Source organism: Arachis ipaensis, chromosome B7 (assembly GCF_059453495.1).
Source record: "Arachis ipaensis isolate K30076 ecotype BB chromosome B7, ASM5945349v1, whole genome shotgun sequence".
NCBI lineage: Eukaryota > Viridiplantae > Streptophyta > Magnoliopsida > Fabales > Fabaceae > Arachis > Arachis ipaensis.
In genome coordinates this window covers 100,171,422-100,179,568 of record NC_142442.1, presented here as the reverse complement: position 1 = coordinate 100,179,568, position 8,147 = coordinate 100,171,422, and positions in this window count along the sequence as shown.

Here is an 8,147-nt window from a genome sequence, read left to right as displayed (position 1 = left end):
ACTTATAACTTTACTTATTCACTTGAATATGCTTTGCTTGAAACAGATGGCCAGCTTAGAGCTCTCTGCGGCTTTAAGAGTAAGAGGAAAATGGCTCGTACTCAGAGCTGGTGCACAAGGTTCAATAAGGTACCACGCTTCACTTCGAAGTACACGGATTGGTATCATGCTCAATCACATGGATCACGGAAAACGTTTTGTCACCAAGGTGAGATTCTACTTTTTAACCTGCCCGAATGGAGACATGTAGATCAAGACGTAGGTGGATTTAAAAGCAAGGCTTGGAATCCTGGAGTTTATTCTGACATTTGTCATCCCGGAAGCCTAACAATATATTTAAAGTTGTTCGGAAGCTTTGCGTGCTTAGTTTGGGACCCCGGAGGCTATTGGCATTCCAAGCACTGGTGAAGATTTTTGGACGAATTTAAACATAAGCCACCATAACAGGATAACCCTCCAATGTCCAACTTAAGGACTTTAACTAAAAGTGCTAGGTGGGAGACAACCCACCATGGTATGGTCGCTTCTTTTTCAATTTATTTCTTGTTAATTGCTTTCATTTTTCCTTTTTCATTTTAATTTATTAAACCTGGAATCATGCATAACATTCATGTTAATCATTGCATTCTGCATTTTTCATGCATAAAAAAACAAAAAATAAAAAATAAAAAAATAGGGGATGCACGACGCGACCGCATGCCCCATGCGATCGCGCCATATCGCGGAAAACACCACCCGTGCGACCGCATGACCCACGCGGCCGCGTGATATATATATATCGGCGTAAGGATCCAACGAACAGAAAGTTAGGCTGGAATCGTGCGGCCCCTGTGCCTTTCGCACAAATTGGCCCACGCGATCGCATGCCCCATGCGACCGCGTCACTTGCACAATACCAATCCCACGCGACCGAGTGAGCGACGCGATCGCGTCGCATGGATTGCACATCACCCTAAAAGGAGACAGAGAGTTGCGCTAAAACGGCGCTGGAGTCGTGCATTTAGCACAAATTCCAGCGACGGGATCGCGTGACCCACGCGATCGCGTCACCCTTCTTTTCCCCCCTCTCATGCGATCGCGCACCCCACGCGATCGCGTCACTCCCAATTTCGTCCCAACAACGCGGCCGCGTGGATTCGAAAATATAACCCCCAGACCGCGAACCTTATCAGTCGCGAGCCCCCCCACCCCCAACCCTCTTCTCCCTCTCTGCTCCCTCTCCCTCCAACCACCACCCAGCACCACCCAGCCGCCACCGCCGGCCACCCAGATGCCGCCGCCACCCCGGACGCTGCTGCCGCAACCCCCTCCCCTCCCTTCTTCTCCCTCCTTCCTCTCTCCTCCCCTCCCCACCACTGCCTCCGCGACCACCGTCCCCCCACCGCCGGCCACCCAGCCGCGCCCCCCCTCTCTCTCCGCCACCCACCCGCACCCCCCTTCTTCTATCACTAACCCAAAACCCTCGACGCCACCGTGACACCGTGCCCCGCCACCGCGCCGGACACCGCCGCAGCCACTTTCTTCCCCGTTCCACCCCTTCCGCCTACCCGGTTCCACAAAACGCAACCCCCTTTTATCTGTTCGTCATTTTTTTTGTACTTTTTTCCGTTTCTGTTCATCATTAGGATAGATAGATATGCATTCTGTAGTGGATTTTTAGGTTGTTAGGTAGCTTAGGCTGTGGTTAGTGGATCTAGGTCTGTTTACTTGCACTGTTCCTGTTTATGTTTTATCATAACTGCAATTTTGCTGTTCCTGTGACCTCGTTCATATATTGTGATTTCTTGCAATTTCTACTTGTTACTCTAAAATTTTCCTGTTTCTATACATTACTGGTAACTGCAGCTTGTTTTCTAATTCATATAAACTGCTATGATTGCTGTTTATTTTCCGGGATAATCCAATTTTAGCCGAAATGCTGCCCAAATTTTTTTTAACTTTTTTTTCATTCATGTTTTGGTTTGGCATTTCTGAACTCTGTTTTACTCTGCTTTACCCACACCATTTCATGAATGCTATGGCAGACATTCTTATCTTCTTTGATTTCCTGGTTCATAAACCGCATTTGTGATTCACTGATTCCAATTTTTGCTTTCTCTATTTCTATTCGAATTAGCATCACCCTGTTTTCCTTGTTCGATTATGAGTACTTCTATTCTTACCTGTGAATCCGTGTTATATGGAATTTTTCTATGCCACTTACTTTAACCCGCACTTTACTAACTCACTAATTTTAATTTACTAATTTCTTTTTCAAATTCTAACCATACTACCCCTTTTAATCTCTTCTCTAATTATTTTCACTTTCCTCTAACTTTCTGACCATGGCATATTGATTATTTTTCCGTTTAACACAAATTCAATCACATTTCAATTACTTATTTTCCTTATTCTATTTCTCCCTTGCTGCTTTGAGTTTCCTTTGTTTAATTGCCTATTTGCTTTCCCATTTTATCCATATCCTGGTTTTCTGTTTTTCAGGATGTCTACCTCACAGAGGAAAGGCAAAGGCATAGCTACTGGCAAGCGCAAAAGAGGAGATTCCTCCCAGTCCATCATTGCTCTAATGCATGATTCTTCATGGCGGGAGAAGAACTTCACACAGCAGGAAAAAGCTGACCAGCTGCTCCCTGCAACTGATCCTATAAAATTTGCAAACCGGTACCGTGAGTTGAAGTACCCGGCTTTTGCAAAATCCAGAAATCTATACCTGGAATGAACTCTGAAGATTCCAGAAGCCCTCCAGCAGTACACCACTGTGCAAATTAAGCAAAGGGGCTGGTTCTTTCTGGAGAGAACACTGACGGAGGTCAATTCATCTTGGGTCCGGAAATTCTACTGCAACTACTACCTCACCACCCTAGATGTAGTGAACCTGAGAGGAAAACAAATTCTGGTCACTGAGGAGGCCTTAGAGGACATTCTCCGGCTCCCAGTCAAGTCCGATCAGCCTGATGGTTATTCAAAGGCTGAGGAGGACATGCGCCAGATAAAGTTTGATTGGGATGCCGTGAAGGCACGGATAGCTCTCGACCCGACAGTTCCTTGGGAGATGGGTCAGGACACTACCATGCCTAGAGGGATCAAGAGAGCATACTTGAACGATGAAGCTCGGTTATGGCATCAGATCTTGAGTAATTATGTGATGCCGAGTACTCACGAGACGGAGATCCCAGCTGCTATGATCACCTTCCTTTGGTGTGTGCTGGAGGGTAAGGACCTTTATCTGCCACGTTTCATTCGGCATTATATGGCCAGGGTCCACGTCCGAGGCACCCTCCCCTTTCCATATCTAGTTACACAGCTTGGCCGTCGAGCTGACGTGGCATGGGAGGATGCCGATGAAAGACCACCAGCGGCGAATTGCAGGAAGATCATTCCGCATAGCCGGAATTTCTTAGCCCTGGGCCACAGACCAGCACCATTCACTGCTACTGATGAGTCAGTCCCACAGTCTGCTGGACCCTCTTCCTCCACTGCTGCACCACCTACCCCTGCTACCGCCACTGCACCTCCACCTGCCACAGAGCCCGTCTATCATCTGGTGCACCGCTTGTTCCGACGACTTGACCAGATGGAGCGTCACAACAAGCGGTGCTATGAGCACCTAAAGCTGATGATACAATCCGGCGACATCCCCTCCGAGCCCGACACACCATCCGAGGTGTCTGAGGAGGAGGCAGATGCGCCCGAGGCAGAGACCCATCCCCAGGAGGCAGCACCAGCCGAACCACAGGCAGTGGTCCCACATCAGATTGAGGCTGCGGATCTTGAGATCACAATCCAGTCAGCACCTCCTCCACAGCAGCCAGACCCTCAGCCCACCACCACCACTGAGACCCCTGCTACCATCCCTCCCAGTGATGACACTCCTTCACACCCGGCTTGATTGAGCATCGAGGACGATGCTTCCTTTTAAGTGTGGGGAGGTCGCCATCTCTGGCGTTTATTTTGGTGAACCACTACATACTTTTTCTTTTATTTTGGATATTTTTCTGTATTTTTTCCTTTTACTGTTATTTTCTGAGTACTTATACATTGCTTTTATGTAGTTTTACTCTATTTTCTGTATTTTGCATCTTTAGTTCATACTTTAGCCATTTAGTTTATTTTAGTTATTTATTTTAGTTTGCAATTCTGATTTATTAGTGGATTTATTAGTATAGTTTACCCTTTTTAGCATAAGATAGTATAGTTTAAATTGAAAAATATAAAAAGGAAGTAAGCTAGGAAATTGAACATATCATAATTAAATCCACAAAACTTGTATATAGCATTACATGATGTAGTTAAACTGACAACATTTCATCAAGGAGGAACATTAAAACTTTAAAAGCCACCTAAATAATTTTTTTATGAGAATAATGGGAATTTTTAACTAAACCTGCATACAATATATAATTGATATATGATGCTTGAGTTAGAGAACACACAGCCTGTGAGTCTTGAGCTTAAATTGTATGGTTGCATTCAAACCATAATTTCATTTCTGTGTGTTACATTTCTTTTTATTCTGATGTTCTTTCCTTTGCTTTAATCTAAATGTCCAATTATAGAATATAGAATAGATACATACCAAGAGAATGATTGAGGCCATCATTTGATTTTAGCTCACTCACCCCAAATTAGCCTACCTTTTACATCACCCTTGTTAACCTCCTTGAGCCTTTTAAAACCCCTTTATTCTATTTAGCCAAATTACTAGCCTTAAGCAGAAAAATAAAAGAAAATCCCAAGTGAATCCTTTGTTAGCTTAAGATAGAAAATCATGAATAGAGTTAAATGTGGGAAACCTTTTGGGAACATGGATGATAGAAACAAAAAGGTAAGAGAAGTTAAAAGAAATAAAATAAATTTGGGAAGCATGTTCATGAAAAAAATCTAAAGTAATTCAATTACCATGTGCAACAAAAAAAAAAAGAGAAAGTTATTTTTTTCAGCATTTGAATAAAAGGGGGTACAAAAGAAATTTCCCAATGCAAAATAAAAACAATACACATGGGATAAAAATAAAAACACTACAAGAAAACACGTCTATTGCCACGCTTTTAAAGCGTGGCGAAAAGCTGAAAAAAGCGTGGCGATAGCTTTTCGTCACGTTTTTTAAGCTACCACCACGCTTTTGAAAGGGTGACCTATCAAAGGGTGGCGGTTGCTCTATCGCCACGCTTTTTGCAGCCTATTGCCACGCTTTTTGTTTGCCACGCTTTTTTACAAACCGCCACTTGTAAAAGCGTGGCTGTAGGTGGGAAATACGGCCACGCTTTTAAAGCGTGGCGATAGGTAGAGATATGGCCACGCTTCAAAAGCGTGGCGATAGGTAGAGATATGGCCACGCCTTTGAAGCGTGGCGATAGGGAGAGATACGGCCACGCCTTTGAAGCGTGGCGATAGGGAGATATACGGCCACGCTTTAAAAGCGTGGCGAAAGGCTTGTTAAATTAAAAAAAAAAATTCTTTTTCTTACTTGATCTTAATTACTACACAATATAAATTTTCAATCCTTTTTTATTACCAAACCTATAAATATAGTATGCAATTTTTGTTGCAAGACAATTTTTATTAGTGACATAATTTTTGCTTTAATTATTTTATACATTAATAAACTAATATTCAAATACAAAATAAATTTCGAGTTCAAATTCCAAAACTAAAAACGGTAGAAAAATAAACAATACAACTTAAACACTAAGTCCTTTGTTGTTCTTTCTTCCTCTAGCCCTCTCAAACTTCCTTCCCTTAGATCGTACATAAGGCTTGGTATGGCTGTGAGGAACACTAGGACCAGCAGTTGAAGTGGTGGGCAATTATGATCATCAAATGGAAAGCTCTCCACCTGAAGAGGGAATTTGATATTGCAGATGAAAGCAGCAGTTGGTTTGTAAAACAAATCTAAGTGCTGAAAAAACCTAAAACCCAAGTGAAACAGAAAGCTGACACATGTAGTCTAGGTGTTGGAAATTAATCAAGACATCTGCATGAACACTCTATTTCCTCAGAACATTTATGATCACATTAAAAGAGATAATGTTGTTAAGTAGAGTAATATTATATGGTCTAGTAATCAATAATTATTCCACGATTTCCCAGGCTGAGAAACCATGTTAACAATATGGGCTATGATATGTAACACCTAAAAAAATAATAATTAAAATTCTAACAACATGCATGGATTGGCTTCTCTAAAATGATACTCACACCTTCAATCTAAAGGTGCTTCAAAGGGGATAAGCAACAGTTTGCCCAACAGTTCCAGGTGCAGCACCACATGACACGCGAGTTGTCACACTCAACTCAGAATCTTGCACTAGACCAAATGGATTGGATTTAACTAACCAATCTTTCAAAGACTCATAAACAGCAAAGTTTAGACCTACAATGGAACCTGGAAAACAGGAAAAACAATTAAAAATAAGAAAGCATTAATTCTAATAACAGCACTACAGCCACTACAGCAGGAGAGGAGGGGGTGGAGAACTTTAGGGAGTTAATTATATCAGTTGCATGAATTGCCCAAGCACAATATTAAGATTTGTCATATTTGCCATTATGATCATGACTGTAATCATCAACTTTGTAAAGAAGTAATCATCAACAAAAAGCATACTATAAATATTAAGAGCAGTAGAGCACAAAGAACACGAAGAAAACCAATGTTATATCTTCTCTCTATGTGATTTGTAAACCAAGCAATTGGTAAACAGAAAAATGAAGGTAAAGATGTACCTGTACAGTTATCCTGCCTCGAACCATATCCATTGGATAAGTTGCGGACATGGCAATTATTCCAGCACATGCTCCAGCTCCAAGATGTAAAACAGGAGTCAGCTGAGATCCTCTGCCAAAATCCTAAGAAAAACAGTTAGACAAACAGGGTTTTAGAACTGAACCCACCCCCAGCCCCTTTCGTTTCTTTGATTGAGAAAAGTGCTACTTATTAATTTTTATCGTTAAGTTTTTATAGGTACATCTGTAAAAATATCAGTTAATGAGAAAGCAGTAACTGGAGACCAAAACCTGCAATCCCTCTTGCCCAACACCAAAAAACCAGATGGGGAAAGAAAAAAATAAATACGGACATACCATTTCCAGTTTTTTGCTGATACAGCTGCAGTATAGATCTGAGAGAAAACAATAGTCAGTGAAACAGGACAGGGACACTTAAAAATATGTCAGATGCAATGAACAAAAAACTGAAACTTGTTAAATGAAACTGCTCCCTATATTCTGTAGTTCAAATCAGACACTACAAGAAACTTGGTGTATTACTAATTACTTACAGTCTTTATTTGGATATACGTGAATAACCCCATCTTGCATTTCAAAGTAGTGCTGCATTACAAAACAAATTAACATTCATTTAATCACAGAAGATAAAATTGGGATATCTACCTCTTCGATGATGGAAAAGTATAAAATAAATTCATAAAAACTCACATCAGCACCGAAATAATGGAAAGTGAAGGTGATGCAGAATAGCTATGGTGGTTAATCCAATCAGCACCGAGAGCGGCATCAGTAATTCCAGCAACAGTGACCATGCTTACAGCAAAATAGAGAATTTAAACTCAATGGAATCGAAAACAGAAATGAATTCGATGGAATTGGAAACAAAGACAACTTACGATAAAAGAACGAAACAGCAGCAATAGGAGAGGCAGCCCCCTTCTCTCCAGTCCGTGATTCCGGCGACCAGAGGCACGGCGGTTGTTCCCCAGTGACAATCGATGGCGGCGGCTGAAGCTTCTTCGACGGTGACTAAAACCAACACGCAGGGACAATAAGGTTTTTGGAATCTTAAACGAAGGTAAACCAAACTCAAAAACCCTTACCGATGGTGAATCTCAGTGGCGGCAGCGGAGCTTCTCAGCGGCAGAGGCGCGGCGGTGGCTGAGCACGGGTCTCCCCTTTCTCTCCTCGGCTCCCGAGCTCTCTCTCTCTCTCTCTCTCTCTCTCTCTCTCTCTCTCTCTTTCACTCTTCATGAACGGCAACGGCGCGGGCTGGAGGTGACAGCGCGAACGGCGGCAACGGGACTGGAAGCTTCTGCGACGCAACGGCGGCGAGCCCAGTGACGGTGTCATCCCTTCCTTTTCTCCCCGTCGCTCCCCTTCTCCTCCTCTTGTGCGTGACGACGACACGGCTGCGA